We start from the raw sequence: 23524 nt of genomic DNA on the forward strand, positions 1-23524 counted from the left end.
GCGGGCAGGCCGAGTCAACCGCCGGCAGACGTTCCCGCCATCGGCCAGGGCAGACATTTTGATTTTCCCGCCGGGGAACCACGTGATTCCGCCGGAAGCGGAAGCCAGGGGCATCCTGGGAACGCGGGGGGCCCATCACAACCCGCAACGTCATCAGCACGCGACGCTGCGAATTCAAGTTTCTCAGCGGACGCTGCGTCATCACTGTACCGACACGGTACAGTAGACTCTATCGGCCGGGAAATCGCCGATCTCCGGCTCGAGACGGTACAAGCTGAGGGGGAGACGACGTCCGCCCTCCAACAATGCTTGCCCATCTTCCGAGAATTCACATCTGAAGGGGGCGACTGGGCGGCGTTCCAGCGTCGCTTCCTGAGCCACCAAGAGATGGTGGGCTGGTCGGACGCACAGGCGCTCCGAGCACTACCGGCCACTTTGGATGACGACGCTCTCGCCTCGCTCCTCACCATCCCCAGGCAACAAAGGGCGACTCTTCAATCGGCCCTTCGACGGATGTCTGACGTGTACGGGCCTCCATCTGACGTCCGCAGCCGATTTTACGACAGGCGACGCCGCCCTAAAGAGTCTCCGTTGGCATTCCGGACCGCTCTACTGGCGATGGCAAGAGCGGGTTACCCTCGCATGGACGACGAGGCCATCGATGCCATCGTTCTCCAGAAGATGCTGGAGCTGGCGCGCGAGCTGCGCATCGTCATCCAAGCGGTGGACGACGACAGTATGTGCTCGCTACGAGCCGCTCGGTGCATCCACGCACATCTGCTCCACACGGAATCGACCATCGCCGCCTCGGCTTCGACGTCGGAGCCTGCCAGCAGGGATGCCGAGTTCTCCCCCGACCGGGCCTTCATGGCGACCAGGTCAACGGGCCGGCGATCGTCCGACCACGCTGGTCACCGCAACGACCAGCAGCGGGGACGGCCTGCTCCACGCGGCGACGTGACGTGCTTCAACTGTGGCCGACGAGGTCACATCTCCTCTGACTGCCGTGCGCCTCGACGACGCCCCTCCGCATCCCGGGGCCAAGACTACAGGACGTCCACGGCATCGCGGCAAAACCAGGCAAGTCGCGACGCCTCTCACGCTCGGCCCTCATTCACACCATACACACTGCAACGCACCATAAGAAGGGCTCGCGATTCGGCGTGTGATGGGGGGTATTCTGGCGTTTGTTCGCGGCCACTCGGACCTGGACAGTGGTCTGAGTTGGCCCATAGGGTAGTCGCGGCGACGGCAGGTTCGTCCGTGGTTGTCGGATCAATCGAGGGTGTGGAATTTCGCGTGTTGGTCGATACTGGTGCGTCGGCTACGATCATTTCGGATCTGATTTACAATATACTGCCCGTACGATGCCGCCCCTTGGAACGGGTTTCTATCCCGTGTTTCGCCGCTAATGGCAGTTCACTTGGCATTATTGGGCAAATTCGGGCGCAAATTTCGATTGGAGACATTAAATTGGCAGGGCCTATTTTGGTCTCTTCTTCCCTCGCCGTGCCGTGTTTGTTAGGCACTGATTTTCTCGCGAAAATGCCTATTAAGATCCTTGTAGATCAAGGCTGCATCGAACTCCCGTCGGGTCGACGGATGGCGTTCTTGCCCACACCCTCACATCCGCGCATGGCTAGTGCCTCGGTGCAGGCGTTTGTTGCGAGCACAGTCCGCATTCCACCAGGGACACAAATGCTCGTGCCCTTGCAACTTAAAAAACCGCTAGCCCCGGAGGCCTCGGCACATGGCATTTTGCTGGGGCCTTCAAACGCAGCTGCTAAGGGGTTAGATTTGGTGGCTGCACAGACCCTCGTAGCAGCCGACAGGGAGCCGTTCTTGCAGGTTTTGAATGTCGGATTGTCCACAACCGTCATTCCGCAAGGAACTGTGCTCGCTCACGCGACCCCGGTGCCGTTGGGGACCGGAGTCGCGGGACACGTGCGTGACACGCCGCAGGTCCCACCTCCTTCCGAATCGGATGAGAGATGGTTGGACGCGCTCTGCACAGACACGGGTGATCTGTCTCATTCGCAGCGAATTAAATTGCGCGCTCTTCTGCGAGAATTTTCCGATGTCTTTAGTAAATCTAAATTTGATATTGGCTGCACCAAGCTGCTGCGTCACCACATTGATACTGGTGACGCTGCCCCGATTCGACAAAACCCGTTTCGGCTTAGCCCGGCGGAGAAACAGCATGTTAAATCGGCTGTGGATGACATGCTGAAGGCCGATATAATTTCTCCCTCCACTAGTCCCTGGGGTGCTCCAATAGTGCTGGTCAAAAAGCACGATGGCAGTCTCCGTTTTTGCGTTGATTTTCGGCACCTAAATAAAATCTCGGTAGCGGACGCCTACCCTCTCCCTCGTATGGACGAGTCATTGGATGCCCTGGCAGGGGCGCACTATTTCTCCACCTTGGACCTTCTGTCAGGGTTTTGGCAACTCCCCCTCGACGAATCGTCAAAACCTAAGACTGCTTTTCGGACACCACAGGGCCTTTTCGAGTTTAATAGATTGCCCATGGGTCTCCACTCGGCCCCAGCAACGTTCCAGAGGCTCATGGAGCTGGTCCTCGCTGGGCTCCAGTGGGACTCATGTCTCATTTATCTTGACGACGTCATCGTCTTTAGCCGCACGTTCGGCGAACACATCGAACGGTTGCGTGCTGTCTTCTTGAAAATGCGGGCCGCTAACTTGAAATTCAAGCCGCAGAAGTGTCACCTTCTGCGTGAGTCTGTGCGCTATCTGGGCCACATAGTTAGCTGCTCGGGCATTTCTACCGACCCTGAAAAAACCAAATGTGTTCAACATTGGCCGACCCCTACATCTGCGGGCGATGTTCGTAGTTTTATTGGTTTTGCGTCGTACTACCGCCGGTTTGTTGCTGGGTTCGCGACGATTGCCAAGCCGCTCCACGCCCTTACGTCAAAAGGGGTGGCGTTTTATTGGGGGGACGCAGAACAGGCTGCGTTCGACTCCTTGCGGAACGCGCTCGTGACGGCACCGTCCCTTGCGTACCCCGATTTTTCCGTGCCATTCGTGTTGGACACCGACGCTAGCAATACGGGGATTGGGGGTGTTCTGTCACAAAAAGTTGATGGCATTGAAAGGGTTGTTGCCTATGGTAGCAGAGTCTTGTCTCTTGCTGAACAAAGATACTGTGTGACCAGACGTGAGCTGCTGGCCATTGTTTTTTTTATTCAGCAATACAGGCCGTACCTGTATGGTCAGCATTTTACCGTGCGATCTGATCATTCGGCTTTACAGTACGCTCTGCGGGTTGACCAACCGTCCGGGCAGCTTTCTCGGTGGCTCGAAGTCCTTCAGGACTACGATTTCAATGTCACTTACCGTAGGGGTGCACAACACACGAATGCCGATGCGTTGTCTCGCCTTCCGCCGGCTCAAAAATGTGCGTGTTTTTTGGGCTCGGGCCGTTGTAAGCCGCCACTGCCTGCGCAGGTCGCGCCTCTCACAACGGTGTCAGCCGCACTTCCCGCCGCCTCAGCGCCGATGTTGGATCATGCAGATCCAATGGCCAGTGACGATTTGCTGGGGCTAACTTTGGCCGAATAGGGTCGGCACCAGGGCGAGGACATGTCATTATTGAGGTTGTGTCGCCACGCGAATAATGCGGTTCCAAGACAGGGCAAATTTAATTCATTTGTCATGAAGCGTGGCTTGTTGATGCATTGGGATGCTGACTCGTGTCAACATAAAATCGTCGTGCCATCCGCCTTGCGATGCAAGGCCGTATGGGCGGCGCATGAGCGTTTATTGCACCTGGGTGTTCATAAGACCATTGGGTTGTTGCGGTTGCAATTTTTCTGGCCGGGCATGCTGCGCGACGTCACTGACATTTTGCTGGGATGCACCCATTGTGCGCAACGTAAACCGCCGGCTAAACCGGCATGTCCACCCCTGCAACCCATTTCGGTCTCTCGTATAAATGAGTTGGTGGCTCTCGATATTTTGGGCCCTTTTCCTACTACGCCACGGGGTAATAAGTACCTTCTGGTTGGGGTAGAGTATTTTACACGGTGGCCTATGGCCTGGGCCCTCCCCAACCAGTCGGCGGCGGCCGTTGTGGATGCCTTTGTTCAAGGCTACGTCCTGGACAAGGGCGCACCAGAACGGTTGCTGACCGATCAGGGAAGAAATTTTTCAGGAGCCTTGCTGACTGATGTGTGCCGCCTGTTGGGCACTAAGAAAGTGCGCACTTCGCCCTACCATCCCCAGACCGACGGCATGGTGGAGCGCCTTCATAGAACTCTCACCGCTATGTTATGCCATCAGGTCGATGAATCCCACCTCGATTGGGACTTGCAGGTTCCGGGGGTCCTCGCCGCATACCGTATGGCACCTCACGCGGCGACGGGATTTTCCCCGTTCTTTCTAATGTACGGCAGGGATGCCTTTCCTCCCGCCGACGTTCGGCTGGAAATCGAACAGCCACCGCAAAAGTCAAAGCTCGTTGACCACTTGCGATTCAACCTCCGTAAGTTGGCCGAGGCACGGGAGGCCGCCATTGAAAATTCGGCTTCCCGCCAAAGGGCGAATTTGCGACTGCGGGACCCTCGGTCGTACACGCATCGGTGGGCACCGGGAGACAGGGCATGGCTCCACTGCCCCCAGGTGCCGGTGTCCACGTCGGCCAAACTCCTCAGACCATGGCGAGGCCCGGTTGAGGTAGTGGAAGTCCTGCGTCCCCAATGTGTTAAAATTAGCTGGGGACGGCGTCGCTGGTGCGTTCACCCCTCTCGGTTAAAACCCTTCGTCACGCCACGCGTCCCTCCACAACACACACGACATGGGGGCCGAGTGTGCGACGCGTCCGACGAGCCAGATGTTGCCCCGTTGGTGCCTAACCCGCAGCGCAGGCGTGTCATTCCTCCTGCAGATGACGCGGGAGTGACGGCTCCATGCAGGCCACGTTCGGCCTCAATGGACCGTGGAGCAGCAGGTGTCCCCGTGGAGATGCATAAAGGCCCACCGGATGCTCTGGCTCATCCTCCTCCTTCCCTTGTGCCGCCGACAAAGCCTGCCATCCCCTACGATGGTCCCGCGAAACGCACGCGCGCGAAATCTCGCCGGTTGTTATAATGTTTTTTTGGCATGTCTAGTGCCTTGTACATACGTTATGTTGTTAAGGGGGGTATTTATAGGGGTTTAATTGTTCTTGTTGTTCATGAGGCACACTCACAATTCTTCTACCATTGGTAATTTCGGAGTTTCCCATTGTTGCAGCCGGGACGGCTGGAGCTTCCGAAGGAGGGGGTGATGTAGAGGTGTTGACTACGCGCTGTTGCGTCACCCGCGTTGCCACCAGGGCGGTGCAGCATTACCCCTGGGTACAACGGTTGGGGTCAGTCGAGGTGAAACGGATCGTGGCCAGGGTTTGGTGCGAACCAATCAGACGGTTCCACGTGGGAATGTATGGTTGGTTCTACCTGGCCACGAAGGGGTATAAGACGGGTGACCCAACGGACCTCGAGGAGTTCTCTCCCTGCACGAAGACAGAAGACTGGGCTGAAGCCTAGCTAGGACCCTGGACCAGCCTTTCAGCCCTTCTAAGGGCTAAGGCTCGGCATACCCAGTGGTCAGGACCCACCGGGCCAGCGGTGGGTCAGATAGCCTCCCCTAGGTCCTAGCCGGAGGACTAGGATAGCGGTAGACGTGTGAGTCCCGCCAAGTCCGGAGGTTGTACCTCCTTAGGTATCAAGGAGGTTAGCGGTAGACGTGTGAGTCCCGCCAGGTCCGGAGGCTGTACCTCCCTAGGGTATCGGGTGAGGGGACCGAATATCCCTCTATGTGTGCTAAGCGTTGTATAAGGAAATAATACAATAAACAGAGTGTGCCTCCATAAGAAGTCTGCTCGTCCTTACAACACTACACGTTTATAACGAGCCTGTTTAAGTCATCTAGATTACGAATACAATGTACACAATCAGAATTTTCTTATCACTGGGACAATTGTGCCCGAAATTTAATTTAAACATTAGGAAGGGGTCTGCTCTTCAGGTCAGATCCTGGCTGATGACGTAGTTGTCTCCAGTCTGTGATGTCACAGCCATGTGGGTGGTACCTTTGACATCATGATGACTATGTCATCATGCACCACGTGTCATTCATATTGGAAGAGCTGTGTTTATTAGTGGCTGTGTTTCTTGTCTCATTTAAAAGAAGCGTGAGATAATTTAGCCTCGTGGTTATTAAAGCCTCCACTACTGTTGATTAAACTAAAATTCATCTCAACAGTTGTAAGCCTGCACATCATTAGCTTTAACTGGTGAGACTGAAAGGGGTGGTTTCAGGATTGTTTGCGTATTAATGGGGTTTTTTATTGAGGCTTTCAAGGGTGTGGGGGTCTCACTCACTACGTGAGCATGAGGGGTTTGGGGGTTTAGCTCAGCTTATGGAACGTGTTGTAACAAATACTTTTAAACATCAAATTTTAGCATATGTTTTCAGAAACTCAAACTGCAATGTCGTGGATATTGTGTTTTTTGGATTATTGACGGTAGAATTAATATTAATGTGGCTATTTCTTACATTGTCGTTTTATGCGACTGATTTTTGATGTAAAATTTCGTTTCAAATAGAAACGGTAAGCTAACAAGGTGAACGTTAATCATTAAACTATTCCCAACTGTTTATTTTTTATGTGTTGCAGTGTATCAAGTCTGCTTGACACGATTTAAGATTATTTCTTTCATTTCTATAAAATGGTAAATGTTACAATAGTTTTTTCATAAGATGACATGTATAAATGTATTATTTTACATTTTAACCACAAATCATGCTCAACTATTCATAATATTGTGGTAATTGGATGGTCTGTCATCTAATTGAGACAATTAGATTCGTTACGTGGTATATAGCTTCATATATTGCTGTTTAATAATGCTTTGAATCTTGATTTCCTGTTTCTAACATTGTTTAGACCGTAACCGTGTAACCATTCAAAACGTTGATAACGAGCCTGTTTAAGTCATCTAGATTACGAATAAAATGTACACAATCTTAACTTTCTTATCACTGGGACAATTGTGCCCGAAATAAAATGAGTTACATTACATTTAACATTAGTAAGGGGTCTGCTCTTCAGGTCAGATCCTGGCTGATGACGTAGTTGTCTCCAGTCTGTGATGTCACAGTCATGTGGGTGGTACCTTTGACATCATGATGTCTATGTCATCACGCACCACGTTTCATTCATATTGGAAGAGCTGTGTTTATTGGTGGCTGTGTTTCTTATCTGAGCCTAAAGAAGCGTGAGATCATTTAGCCTCCTGTTAAATTAACGCCTCCACTACTGTTGATGAAACTAAAATTCATCTCAGCAGTTGTAAGCCTGCACATCATTAGCTTTAACTGGTGAGCCTGAAAGGAGTGGGTTCAGGATTGTTTGCGTGTTAATGGGGTTTATTATTGAGGCTTTCAAGGGTGTGGGGGTCTCACTCACTACATGAGCATGAGGGGTTTGGGGGTTTAGCTCAGCTTATGGAACGTGTTGTAACAAATACTTTTAAACATCAAATTTTAGCATATGTTTTCAGAAACTCAAACTGCAATGTCGTGGATATTGTGTTTTTGGATTATTGACGGTAGAATTAATATTAATGTGGATATTTCTTACATTGTTGTTTCATGCGACTGATTATTGATGTAAAATTTTATTTCAAATAGAAACGGCATGCAATAAAAGTGAACGTTAATCATTAAACAATTCCCAACTGTTATTTTATGTGTTGCAGTATTTGACGTCTGCTTAACACAATTTATGATTATTTCTTTCATTTCTATAATATTGTAAATGTTACAATAGTTTTTTCATAAGATGACATTTTAAAAAGTATAATTTTACATTTTCACCACAAAGTAGGCTCAAATATTCATAATATTGTGGTAATTGGATGGTCTGCCATCTAACTGAGACAATTAGATTCGTTACTTGCTATATCGCTTCATATATTGCTGTTTAATCTTCATTTGAATCTTGATTTGCTATTTCTAACATTGTTTAGACCGTAACCGTGTAACCATTCAAAACGTTGATAACGAGCCTGTTTAAGTCATCTAGAATACGAATACAATGTACACAATCAGAATGTTCTTATCACTGGGACAATTGTGCCCGAATTTAAATTTGAACATTAGGAAGGGGTCTGCTCTTCAGGTCAGATCCTGGCTGATGACGTAGTTGTCTCCAGTCTGTGATGTCACAGCCATGTGGGTGGTACATTTGACATCATGATGACTATGTCATCATGCACCACGTGTCAATCATATAGGAAGAGCTGTGTTTATTGGTGGCTGTGTTTCTTGTCCCATTTCAAAGAAGCGTGAGATAATTTAGCCTCGTGGTTATTAAAGCCTCCACTACTGTTGATTAAACTAAAATTCATCTCAGCAGTTCTAAGCCTGCACATCATTAGCTTTAACTGGTGAGCGTGAAGAGGGTGGTTTAAGGATTGTTTGCGTATTAATGGGGTTTTTAATTGAGGCTTTCAAGGGTGTGGGGGTCTCACTCACTACGTGAGCATGAGGGGTTTGGGGGTTAACCTCAGCTTATGGAACGTGTTGTAACAAATACTTTCAAACTTCAAATTTTAGCATTTGTTTTCAGAAAATCAACTGCAATGTCGTGGATATTGTGATTTTTGGATTCTTGACGGTAGAATTAATATTCATGTGGATATTTCTTACATTGTCGTTTCATGCGACTGATTATTGATGTAAAATTTTGTTTCAAATAAAACGGCATGCAATAAAGGTGAACGTTAATCATTAAACAATTCCCAACTGTTATTTTATGTGTTTCAGTATTTGACGTCTGCTCGACACAATTTATGATTATTTCTTTCATTTCTATAATATTGTAAATGTTACAATAGTTTTTTCATAAGATGACATTTAAAAAAGTATAATTTTACATTTTCACCACAAAGTAGGCTCAAATATACATAATATTGTGGTAATTGAATGGTCTGCCATCTAACTGACACAATTAGATTCGTTACTTGGTATATCGCTTCATATATTGCTGTTTAATCTTGATTTGAATCTTGATTTGCAGTTTCTAACATTGTTTAGACCGTAACCGTGTAAGCATTCAAAACGTTGATAACGAGCCTGTTTAAGTCATCTAGATTACGAAGAAAATGTACACAATCATAACTTTCTTATCACTGGGACAATTGTGCCCGAAATAAAATGAGTTACATTACATTTAACATTAGGAAGGGGTCTGCTCTTCAGGTCAGATCCTGGCTGATGACGTAGTTGTCTCCAGTCTGTGATGTCACAGCCATGTGGGTGGTACCTTTGACATCATGATGACTATGTCATCATGGACCACGTGTCATTCATATTGGAAGAGCTGTGTTTATTGGTGGCTGTGTTTCTTGTCTGAGCCTAAAGAAGTGTTAGATCATTTAGCCTCCTGTTAAATTAACGCCTCCACTACTGTTGATGAAACTAAAATTCATCTCAGCAGTTGTCAGCCTGCACATCATTAGCTTTAACTGGTGAGCCTGAAATGGGTGGTTTAAGGATTGTTTGCGTATTAATGGGGCTTTTTTATTGAGGCTTTCAAGGGTGTGGGGGTCTCACTCACTACATGAGCATGAGGGGTTTGGGGGTTTAGCTCAGTTTATGGAACGTGTTGTAACAAATACTTTTAAACATCAAATTTTAGCATATGTTTTCAGAAAATCAAACTGCAATGTCGTGGCTATTGTGTTTTTTGTATTATTGACGGTAGAATTAATGTAAATGTGGATATTTCTTACATTGTCGTTTTATGCGACTGATTATTGATGTAAAATTTCGTTTCAAATAGAAACGGTAAGCTAACAAGGTGAACGTTAATTATTTAACTATTCCCAACTGTTTATTTTTTTGTGTTGCAGTGTATGAAGTCTGCTTGACACGATTTAAGATTATTTCTATAATATTGTAAATGTTACAATAGTTTTTTCATAAGATGACATATATAAAAGTATTATTTTACATTTTCACCACAAAGTAGGCTCAGATATTCATAATATTTAGGTAATTGGATGGTCTGCCATCTAACAGAGACAATTAGATTCGTTACTTGGTATATCGCTTCATATATTGATGTTTAATCTTTATTTTAATCTTGATTTGCTGTTTCTAACATTGTTTAGACAGCAACCGTGTAACCATTCAAAACGTTGATAACGAGCCTGTTTAAGACATCTATATTACGAATACAATGTACACAATCATAATTTTCTTGTCACTGGGACAATTGTGCCCGAAATACAATAAGTTACATTACATTTAACATTAGGAAGGGGTCTGTTCTTCAGGTCAGATCCTGGCTGATGACGTAGTTGTCTCCAGTCTGTGATGTCACAGCCATGTGGGTGGTACCTTTGACATCATGATGACTATGTCATCATGCACCACGTGTCATTCATATTGGAAGAGCTGTGTTTATTGGTGGCTGTGTTTCTTGTCTCATTTCAAAGAAGCGTGAGATAATTTAGCCTCGTGGTTATTAAAGCCTCCACTACTGTTGATTAAACTAAAATTCATCTCAGCAGTTGTAAGCCTACACATCATTAGCTTTAACTGGTGAGCCTGAAAGGGGTGGTTTCAGGATTGTTTGGGTATTAATGGGGTTTATTATTGAGTCTTTCAAGGGTGTGGGGGTCTCACTCACTACATGAGCATGAGCGGTTTGGGGGCTTAGCTCAGCTTATGGAACGTGTTGTAACAAATACTTTTAAACATCAAATTTTAGCATATGTTTTCGGAAACTCAAACTGCAATGTCGTGGGTATTGTGTTTTTTGGATTATTGATGGTAGAATTAATATAAATGTGGATATTTCTTACATTGTCGTTTTATGCGACTGATTATTGATGTAAAATTTCGTTTCAAATAGAAACGGCAAGCTAACAAGGTGAACGTTAATCATTAAACTATTCCCAACTGTTTATTTTTTATGTGTTGCAGTGTATGAAGTCTGCTTGACACGATTTAAGATTATTTCTTTCATTTCTATAATATTGTAAATGTTACAATAGTTTTTTCATAAGATGACATATATAAAAGTATGATTTTACATTTTCACTACAAATTAGGCTCAAATATTCATAATATTGTGGTAATTGGATGGTCTTCCATCTAATTGAGACAATTAGATTCGTTACGTGGTATATAGCTTCATATATTGCTGTTTAATTTTGCTTTGAATCTTGATTTCCTGTTTCTAACATTGTTTAGACCGTAACCGTGTAACCATTCAAAACGTTGATAACGAGCCTGTTTAAGTCATCTAGATTACGAAGAAAATGTACACAATCATAATTTTCTTATCACTGGGACAATTGTGCCCGAAATAAAATGAGTTACATTACATTTAACATTAGGAAGGGGTCTGCTCTTCAGGTCAGATCCTGGCGGATGACGTAGTTGTCTCCAGTCTGTGATGTCACAGCCATGTGGGTGGTATCTTTGACATCATGATGACTATGTCATCATGCACCACGTGTCATTCATATAGGAAGAGCTGTGTTTATTGGTGGCTGTGTTTCTTGTCTCATTTAAAAGAAGCGTGAGATAATTTAGCCTCGTGGTTATTAAAGCCTCCACTACTGTTGATTAAACTAAAATTAATCTCAGCAGTTGTAAGCCTGCACATCATTAGCTTTAACTGGTGAGCGTGAAAGGCGTGGTTTAAGGATTGTTTGCGTATTAATGGGGTCTATTATTGAGGCTTTCGAGGGTGTGGGGGTCTCACTCACTACGTGAGCATGAGGGGTTTGGGGGTTTAGCTCAGCCTTTGGTAAAGTGTTTTAACAAGTACTTTCAAACATCAAATTTTAGCATATGTTTTCAGAAAATCAAACTGAAATGTCGTGGATATTGTGATGTTTGGATTCTTGACGGTAGAATTAATATTCATGTGGATATTTCTTACATTGTCGTTTCATGCGACTGATTATTGATGTAAAAGTTTGTTTCAAATAGAAACGGCATGCAATGAATGTGAACGTTAATCATTAAACAATTCCCAACTGTTATTTTATGTGTTGCAGTATTTGACGTCTGCTCGACACAATTTATGATTATTTCTTTCATTTCTATAATATTGTAAATGTTATAATAATTTTTTCATAAGATGACATTTTAAAAAAGTATAATTTTACATTTTCACCACAAAGTAGGCTCAAAAATTCATAATATTGTGGTAATTGAATGGTCTGCCATCTAACTGAGACAATTAGATTCCTTACTTGGTATATCGCTTCATATATTGCTGTTTAATCTTGATTTGAATCTTGATTTGCTGTTTCTAACATTGTTTAGACTGTAACCGTGTAACCATTCAAAACGTTGATAACGAGTCTGTTTAAGTCATCTATATTACGAATACAATGTGCACAATCATAATTTTCTTGTCACTGGGACAATTGTGCCCGAAATACAATAAGTTACTTTACATTTAACATTAGGAAGGGGTCTGTTCTTCAGGTCAGATCCTGGCTGATGACGTAGTTGTCTCCAGTTTGTGATGTCACAGCCATGTGGGTGGTACCTTTGACATCATGATGACTATGTCATCATGCACCACGTGTCATTCATATTGGAAGAGCTGTGTTTATTGGTGGCTGTGTTTCTTGTCTCATTTCAAAGAAGCGTGAGATAATTTAGCCTCGTGGTTATTAAAGCCTCCACTACTGTTGATTAAACTAAAATTCATCTCAGCAGTTGTAAGCCTACACATCATTAGCTTTAACTGGTGAGCCTGAAAGGGGTGGTTTCAGGATTGTTTGCGTATTAATGGGGTTTATTATTGAGGCTTTCAAGGGTGTGGGGGTCTCACTCACTACATGAGCATGAGCGGTTTGGGGGCTTAGCTCAGCTTAGGGAACGTGTTGTAACAAATACTTTTAAACATCAAATTTTAGCATATGTTTTCGGAAACTCAAACTGCAATGTCGTGGATTTTGTGTTTTTTGGATTATTGATGGTAGAATTAATATAAATGTGGATATTTCTTACATTGTCGTTTTATGCGACTGATTATTGATGTAAAATTTCGTTTCAAATAGAAACGGCAAGCTAACAAGGTGAACGTTAATCATTAAACTATTACGAACTGTTTATTTTTTATGTGTTGCAGTGTATGAAGTCTTCTTGACACGATTTAAGATTATTTCTTTCATTTCTATAATATTGTAAATGTTACAATAGTTTTTTCATAAGATGACATATATAAAAGTATTATTTTACATTTTCACTACAAATTAGGCTCAAATATTCATAATATTGTGGTATTTGGATGGTCTGTCATCTAATTGAGACAATTAGATTCGTTACGTGGTATATAGCTTCATATATTGCTGTTTAATCTTGCTTTGAATCTTGATTTCCTGTTTCTAACATTGTTTAGACCGTAACCGTGTAACCATTCAAAACGTTGATAACGAGCCTGTTTAAGTCATCTAGATTACGAAGAAAATGTACACAATCGTAACTTTCTTATCACTGGGACAATTGTGCCCGAATAAAATGAGTTACATGACATTTAACATTAGGAAGGGGTCTGCTCTTCAGGTCAGATCCTGGCGGATGACGTAGTTGTCACCAGTCTGTGATGTTACAGCCATGTGGGTGGTACCTTTGACATCATGATGACTATGTCATCATGCACCACGTGTCATTCATATTGGAAGAGCTGTGTTTATTGGTGTCTGTGTTTCTTGTCTGAGCCTAAAGAAGCGTGAGATCATTTAGCCTCCTGTTAAATTAACGCCCCCACTACTGTTGATGAAACTAAAATTCATCTCAGCAGTTGTCAGCCTGCACATCATTAGCTTTAACTGGTGAGCCTGAAAGGAGTGGTTTAAGGATTGTTTGCGTGTTAATGGGGTTTATTATTGAGGCTTTCAATGGTGTGGGGGTCTCACTCACTACATGAGCATGAGGGTTTGGGGGTTTAGCTCAGCTTATGGAACGTGTTGTAACAAATACTTTCAAACATCAAATTTTAGCATATGTTTTCAGAAAATCAAACTGCAATGTCGTGAATATTATGATTTTTGGATTCTTGACGGTAGAATTAATATTTATGTGGATATTTCTTACATTGTCGTTTCATGCGACTGATTATTGATGTAAAATTTTGTTTCAAATAGAAACGGCATGCAATAAAGGTGAACGTTAATCATTAAACAATTCCCAACTGTTATTTTATGTGTTGCAGTATTTGACGTCTGCTCGACACAATTTATGATTATTTCTTTCATTTCAATAATATTGTAAATGTTACAATAGTTTTATCATAAGATGACATTTAAAAAAGTATAATTTTACATTTTCACCACAAAGTAGGCTCAAATATTCATAATATTGTGGTATTTGGATGTTCTGCCATCTAACTGAGACAATTAGATTCGTTACTTGGTATATCGCTTCATATATTGCTGTTTAATCTTGATTTGAATCTTGATTTGCTGTTTCTAACATTGTTTAGACCGTAACCGTGTAACCATTCAAAATGTTGATAACGAGCCTGTGTGAGTTATCTAGATTACGAATACAATGTACACAATCATAATTTTCTTATCACTGGGACAAATGTGCCCGAAATAAAATGAGTTACATTACATTTAACATTAGGAAGGGATCTGCTCTTCAGGTCAGATCCTGGCAGATGACGTAGTTGTCTCCAGTCTGTGATGTCACAGTCATGTGGGTGGTACCTTTGACAACATAATGACCATGTCATCATGCACCACGTGTCATTGATATTGGAAGAGCTGTGTTTATTGGTGCATGTGTTTCTTGTCTCATTTCAAAGAAGCGTGAGATAATTTAGCCTCGTGGTTATTAAAGCCTCCACTACTGTTGATTAAACTAAAATTCATCTCAGCAGTTGTAAGCCTGCACATCATTAGCTTTAACTGGTGAGCGTGAAAGTGGTGGTTTCAGGATTGTTTGGGTATTAATGGGGTTTATTATTGAGGCTTTCAAGGGTGTGGGGGTCTCACTCACTACATGAGCATGAGGGGTTTGGGGGTTTAGCTCAGCTTATGGAACGTGTTGTAACAAATACTTTTAAACATCAAATTTTAGCATGTGTTTTCAGAATCTCAAACTGCAATGTCGTGGATATTGTGTTTTTTGGATTATTGACGGTAGATTTAATAATAATGTGGTTTTATGCGACTGATAATTGATGTAAAATTTCATTTCAAATAGAAACGGTAAGCTAACAAGGTGAACGTTAATCATTAAACTATTCCCAACTGTTTATTTTTTATGTGTTGCAGTGTATGAAGTCTGCTTGACACGATTTAAGATTATTGCTTTCATTTCTATAATATTGTAAATGTTACAATAGCTTTTTTTCATAAGATGACATTTAAAAAAGTATAATTTTACATTTTCACCACAAAGTAGGCTCACATATTCATAATATTGTGGTAATTGGATGGTCTGCCATCTAACTGAGACAATTAGATTCGTTATTTGGTATATCGCTTCATATATTGCTGTTTAATCTTGACTTGAATCTTGATTTGCTGTTTCTAACATTGTTTAGACCGTAACCGTGTAACCATTCAAAACGTTGATAACGAGCCTGTTTAAGTCATCTAGATTACGAATACAATGTACACAATCATAATTTTCTCATCACTGAGACAATTGTGCCCGAAATTAAATTAAAACATTAGGAAGGGGTCTGCTCTTCAGGTCAAGTCCTGGCTGATGACGTAGTTGTCTCCAGTCTGTGATGTCACAGCCATGTGGGTGGTACCTTTGACATCATGATGACTATGTCATCATGCACCACGTGTCTTTCATATAGGAAGAGCTGTGTTTATTGGTGGCTGTGTTTCTTGTCTCATTTAAAAGAAGCGTGAGATAATTTAGCCTCGTGGTTATTAAAGCCTCCACTACTGTTGATTAAACTAAAATTCATCTCAGCAGTTGTAAGCCTGCACATCATTAGCTTTAACTGGTGAGACTGAAAGGGGTGGTTCAGGATTGTTTGCGTATTAATGGGGTTTTTTATTGAGGCTTTCAAGGGTGTGGGGGTCTCACTCACTACATGAGCATGAGGGGTTTGGGGGTTTAGCTCAGCTTATGGAACGTGTTGTAACAAATACTTTAAACATCAAATTTTTGCATTTGTTTTCAGAAACTCAAACTGCACTGTCGTGGATATTGTGTTTTTTGGATTATTGACGGTAGAATTAATATTAATGTGGATATTTCTTACATTGTCGTTTTATGAGACTGATTATTGATGTAAAATCTCGATTTAAATAGAAACGGTAAGCTAACAAGTTGAACGTTAATCATTAAAGTATTCCCAACTGTTTATTTTTTATGTGTTGCAGTGTATGAAGTCTGCTTGACACGATTTAAGATGATTTCTTTCATTTCTATAATATTGTAAATGTTACAATAGTTTTTTCATAAGATGACATTTAAAAAAGTATAATTTTACATTTTCACCACAAAGTAGGCTCAATTCTTCATAATATTGTGGTAATTGGATGGTCTGCCATCTAACTGAGACAATTCAATTCGTTACTTGGTATATCGCTTCATATATTGCTGTTTAATCTAGATTTGAATCTTGATTTGCTGTTTCTAACATTGTTTAGACCGTAACCGTGTAACCATTCAAAACGTTGATAACGAGCCTGTTTAAGTCATCTAGATTACGAATACAATGTACACAATCATAATTTTCTTATCACTGGGACAATTGTGCCCGAAATAAAATGAGTTACATTACATTTAACATTAGTAAGGGGTCTGCTCTTCAGGTCAGATCCTGGCTGATGACGTAGTTATCTCCAGTCTGTGATGTCACAGCCATGTGGGTGGTACCTTTGACATCATGATGACTATGTCATCATGCACCACGTGTCATTCATATAGGAAGAGCTGTGTTTATTGGTGGCTGTGTTTCTTGTCTCATTTCAAAGAAGCGTGAGATAATTTAGCCTCGTGGTTATTAAAGCCTCTACTACTGTTGATTAAACTAAAATTCATCTCAGCAGTTGTAAGCCTGCACATCATTAGCTTTAACTGGTGAGCGTGAAAGGGGTGGTTTCAGGATTGTTTGCGTATTAATTGGGTTTATTATCGAGGCTTTCAAGGGTGTGGGGGTCTCACTCACTACATGAGCATGAGGGGTTTGGGGGTTTAGCTCAGCCTATGGTAACGTGTTGTAACAAGTACTTTCAAACATCACATTTTAGCATATGTTTTCAGAAAATCAAACTGCAATGTCGTGGATATTGTGATTTTTGGATTCTTGACGGTAGAATTAATATTCATGTGGATATCTCTTGCATTGTCGTTTCATGCGACTGATTATTGATGTAAAATTTTGTTTCAAATAGAAACGGCATGCAATAAAAGTGAACGTTAATCATTAAACAATTCCCAACTGTTATTTTATGTGTTGCAGTATTTATGATTATTTCTTTCATTTCTATAATATTGTAAATGTTACAGTAGTTTTTTCATAAGATGACATTTAAAAAAGTATAATTTTACATTTTCACCACAAAGTAGGCTCAAATATCCATAATATTGTGGTAATTGGATGGTCTGCCATCTAACTGAGACAATTAGATTCGTTACTTGGTATATCGCTTCATATATTGCTGTATAATCTTTATTTGAATCTTGATTTGCTGTTTCTAACATTGTTTAGACCGAAACCGTGTAACCATTCAAAACGTTGATAACGAGCCTGTTTAAGTCATCTAGATTACGAATACAATGTACACAATCAGAATTTTCTTATCACTGGGACAATTGTACCCGAAATTCAATGAGTTACATTACATTTAACATTAGGAAGGGGTCTGCTATTCAGGTCAGATCCTGGTTGATGACGTAGTCGTCTCCAGTCTGTGATGTCACAGCCATGTGGGTGGTACCTTTGACATCATGATGACTATGTCATCATGATGTCAATGACTATGTCATCATGCACCACGTGATGTCAATGACTATGTCATCATGCACCACGTGTCATTCATATAGGAAGAGCTGTGTTTATTGGTGGCTGTGTTTCTTGTCTGATTTAAAAGAAGCGTGAGATAATTTAGCCTCGTGGTTATTAAAGCCACCACTACTGTTGATTAAACTAAAATTCATCTCAGCAGTTGTAAGCCTGCACATCATTAGCTTTAACTGGTGAGCGTGAAAGGGGTGGTTTCAGTATTGTTTACGTATTAATGGGGTTTTTTTATTGAGGCTTTCAAGGGTGTGGGGGTCTCACTCACTGCATGAGCATGAGGGGTTTGGGGGTTTAGCTCAGCTTATGGAACGTGTTGTAACAAATACTTTTAAACATCAAATTTTAGCATATGTTTTCAGAAAATCAAACTGCAATGTCGTGGATATTGTGTTTTTTGGATTATTGACGGTAGAATTAATATTAATGTGGATATTTCTTACATTGTCGTTTTATGCGACTGATTATTGATGTAAAATTTCGTTTCAAATAGAAACGGTAAGCTAACAAGTTGAACGTTAATCATTAAACTATTCCCAACTGTTTATTTTTTATGTGTTGCAGTGTATGAAGTCTGCTTGACGATTTAAGTTTATTTCTTTCATTTCTATAATATTGTAAATGTTACAATAGTTTTTTCATAAGATGACATATATAAAAGTCTTATTTTACATTTTCACCACAAATTAGGCTCAAATATTCATAATATTGTGGTAATTGGATGATCTGTCACCTAATTGAGACAATTAGATTCGTTACGTGGTATATAGCTTCATATATTGCTGTTTAATCTTGCTTTGAATCTTCATTTCCTGTTTCTAACATTGTTTAGACCGTAACCGTGTAACCATTCAAAACGTTGATAACGAGCCTGTTTAAGTCATCTAGATTACGAAGAAAATGTACACAATCGTAACTTTCTTATCACTGGGACAATTGTGCCCGAAATAAAATGAGTTACATTACATTTAACATTAGGAAGGGGTCTGCTCTTCAGGTCAGATCCTGGCTGATGACGTAGTTGTCTCCAGTCTGTGATGTCACAGCCAGGTGGGTGGTACCTTTGACATCATGATGTCTATGTCTTCACGCACCACGTTTCATTCATATTGGAAGAGCTGTGTTTATTGGTGGCTGTGTTTCTTGTCTGAGCCTAAAGAAGCGTGAGATCAATTAGCCTCCTGTTAATTTAAAGCCTCCACTACTGTTGATGAAACTAAAATTCATCTCAGCAGTTGTCAGCCTGCACATCATTAGCTTTAACTGGTGAGCCTGAAAGGAGTGGTTTAAGGATTGTTTGCGTGTTAATGGGGTTTATTTTTTAGGCTTTCAAGGGTGTGGGGGTCTCACTCACTACGTGAGCATGAGGGGTTTGGGGGTTTAGCTCAGCCTATGGTAACGTGTTGTAACAAGTACTTTCAAAAATCAAATTTTAGCATATGTTTTCAGAAAATCAAACTGCAATGTCGTGGATATTGTGATTTTTGGATTCTTGACGGTAGAATTAATATTACTGTGGATATTTCTTACATTGTCGTTTCATGCGACTGATTATTGATGTAAAATTTCGTTTCAAGTAGAAACGGCATGCAATAAAGGTGAACGTTAATCATTAAACAATTCCCAACTGTTATTTTATGTGTTGCAGTATTTGACGTCTGCTCGACACAATTTATGATTATTTCTTTCATTTCTATAATATTGTAAATGTTACAATAGTTTTATCATAAGATGACATTTAAAAAAGTATCATTTTACATTTTCACCACAAAGTAGGCTCAAATATTCATAATATTGTGGTATTTGGATGTTCTGCCATCTAACTGAGACAATTAGATTCGTTACTTGGTATATCGCTTCATATATTGCTGTTTAATCTTCATTTGAATCTTGATTTGCTGTTTCTAACATTGTTTAGACCGTAACCGTGTAACCATTCAAAACTTAATAACGAGCCTGTTTAAGTCATCTAGATTATGAATACAATGTACACAATCAGAATTTTCTTATCACTGGGACAATTGTGCCCGAAATTAAATTTAAACATTAGGAAGGGGTCTGCTCTTCAGGTCAGATCCTGGCTGATGACGTAGTTGTCTCCAGTCTGTGATGTCACAGCCATGTGGGTGGTACCTTTGACATCATGATGACAATGTCATCATGCACCACGTGTCATTCATATTGGAAGAGCTGTGTTTATTGGTGGCTGTGTTTCTTGTCTCATTTCAAAGAAGCGTGAGATAATTTAGCCTCGTGCTTATTAAAGCCTCCACTACTGTTGATTAAACTAAAATTCATCTCAGCAGTTGTAAGCCTGCACATCATTAGCTTTAACTGGTGAGCGTGAAAGGGGTGGTTTCAGGATTGTTTGCGTATTCATGGGGTTTTTAATTGAGGCTTTCAAGGGTGTGGGGGTCTCACTCACTACATGAGCATGAGGGGTTTGGGGGTTTAGCTCAGCTTATGGAACGTGTTGTAAAAAATACTTTTAAACATCAAATTTTAGCATATGTTTTCAGAAACTCAAACTCCAATGTCGTGGATATTGTGTTTTTTGGATTATTGACGGTAGAATTAATATTAATGTGGATATTTCTTACATTGTCGTTTTATGCGACTGATTATTGATGTAAAATTTCGTTTCAAATAGAAACGGTAAGCTAACAAGGTGAACGTCAATCATTAAACTATTCCCAACTGTTTATTTTTTATGTGTTGCAGTGTATGAAGTCTGCTTGACACAATTTAAGATTATTTCTTTCATTTCTATAATATTGTAAATGTTACCATTGTTTTTTCATAAAATGACATATATAAAAGTATTATTTTACATTTTCACCACAAATTTGGCTCACATATTCATAATATTGTGGTAATTGGATGGTTTGTCATCTAATTGAGACAATTAGATTCGTTACGTGGTATATAGCTTCACATATTGCTGTTTAACTTTGTTTTTAATCTTTATTTGCTGTTTCTAACATTGTTTAGACCGTAACCGTGTAACCATTCAAAACGTTGATAACGAGCCTGTTTAAGTCATCTAGATTACGAATACAATGTACACAATCATAATTTTCTTATCACTGGGACAATTGTGCCCGAAATAAAATGAGTTACATTACATTTAACATTAGGAAGGGGTCTGCTCTTCAGGTCAGATCCTGGCTGATGACGTAGTTGTCTCCAGTCTGTGATGTCACAGTCATGTGGGTGGTACCTTTGACATCATGATGTCTATGTCATCACGCACCACGTTTCATTCATATTGGAAGAGCTGTGTTTATTGGTGTCTGTGTTTCTTGTCTGAGCCTAAAGAAGCGTGAGATCAATTAGCCTCCTGTTAATTTAAAGCCTCCACTACTGTTGATGAAACTAAAATTCATCTCAGCAGTTGTCAGCCTGCACATCATTAGCTTTAACTGGTGAGCCAGAAGGGGTGGTTTAAGGATTGTTTGCGTGTTAATGGGGTTTATTATTGAGGCTTTCAAGGGTGTGGGGGTCTCACTCACTACGTGAGCATAAGGGGTTTGGGGGTTTAGCTCAGCCTATGGTAACGTGTTGTAACAAGTACTTTCAAACATCACATTTAAGCATATGTTTTCAGAAAATCAAACTGCAATGTCGTGGATATTGTGATTTTTGGATTCTTGACGGTAGAATTAATATTCTTGTGGATATTTCTTACATTGTTGTTACATGCGACTGATTATTGATGTAAAATGTTGTTTCAAATATAAACGGCATGCAATAAAGGTGAACGTTAATCATTAAACAAGTCCCAACTGTTATTTTATGTGTTGCAGTATTTGACGTCTGCTCGACACAATTTATGATTATTTCTTTCATTTCTATAATATTATGAATGTTACAATAGTTTTTTCATAAGATGACATTTAAAAAAGTATAATTTTAAATAATCACCACAAAGTAGGCTCAAATATTCATAATATTGTGGTAATTGGATGTTCTGCCATCTAACTGAGACAATTAGATTTGTTACTTGGTATATCGCTTCATATATTGCTGTTTAATCTTGATTTGAATCTTGATTTGCTGTTTCTAACATTGTTTAGACTGTAACCGTGTAACCATTCAAAACGTTGATAACGAGCCTGTTTAAGTCATTTAGATTACGAATAAAATGTACACAATCATCATTTTCTTATAACTGGGACAATTGTGCCCGAAATAAAATGAGTTACATTACATTTAACATTAGTAAGGGGTCTGCTCTTCAGGTCAGATGCTGGCTGATGACGTAGTTGTCTCCAGTCTGTGATGTCACAGCCATGTGGGTGGTACCTTTGACATCATGATGACTATGTCATCATGCACCACGTGTCATTCATATTGGAAGAGCTGTGTTTATTGGTGGCTGTGTTTCTTGTCTCAGCTAAAAGAAGCGTGAGATTATTTAGCCTCGTGGTTTTTAAAGCCTCCACTACTGTTGATGAAACTAAAATTAATCTCAGCAGTTGTAAGCCTGCACATCATTAGCTTTAACCGTTGAGCCTGAAAGGGGTGGTTTAAGGATTGTTTGTGTGTTAATGGGGTTCATTATTGAGGCTTTCAAGGGTGTGGGGGGGGGGCTCACTCACTACATGAGCATGAGGGGTTTGGGGGTTTAGCTCAGTTTATGGTAACGTGTTGTAACAAATACTTTTAAATATCAAATTTTAGCATATGTTTTCAGAAAATCAAACTGCAATGTCGTGGATAATGTGATTTTTGGATTCTTGACGGCAGAATTAAAATTAATGTGGATATTTCTTACATTGTCGTTTCATGCGACTGATTATTTACTTAAAATTTTGTTTCAAACAGAAACGGCATGCAAAAAAGGTGAACGTTAATCATTAAACAATTCTCAACTGTTATTTTATGTGCCCGAAATAATGTGTTACATTACATTTAACATTAGGAAGGGGACTGCTCTTCAGGTCAGATCCTGGCTGATGACGTATTTGTCTCCAGTCTGTGATGTCACAGTCATGTGGGTGGTACCTTTGACAACATGATGTCTTTTACGTCATGCACGATGTGTCATTGATACTGGCAGAGCTGCGTTTATTGGCTGCTGTGTTGCTCGTCTAATCTAACGGAAGCGTGAGATTATTTAGCAATGTGGTTCTTAAAAGCTGCACAGCTGTTGAATAAACTCAAATCCATCTCGGCAGTTGTGAGTCTGCTCATCATCAGCTAACAAAGGTGAGCCTGAAAGTGGTGGGTTAAAGATTGTTTTGATGTTTATGAGGTCTGTTGCTGAGGGTTTCAAGGATGTTGGGGCTTCTCTCAGTACGTGAGAGTGAGGGGTTGCAGGTGTCAGCTCGGGTCATGGTTACAGTTTATAACAAATACTTTTAAACATATCATTTTGGCATATGTTATCAGAAAATCAAACTTAAAGTTCTTGGATATTGTGATGTTTGGATTCCTGACTCCCAAATTAGCAATAATGCAGATACTCCTGCTATTTGTCTT

The sequence above is a fragment of the Petromyzon marinus genome, chromosome 39 (assembly GCF_048934315.1).
Source record: "Petromyzon marinus isolate PM22_M1 ecotype Great Lakes invasive population chromosome 39, UKy_Petmar_22M1.pri1.0, whole genome shotgun sequence".
NCBI lineage: Eukaryota > Metazoa > Chordata > Hyperoartia > Petromyzontiformes > Petromyzontidae > Petromyzon > Petromyzon marinus.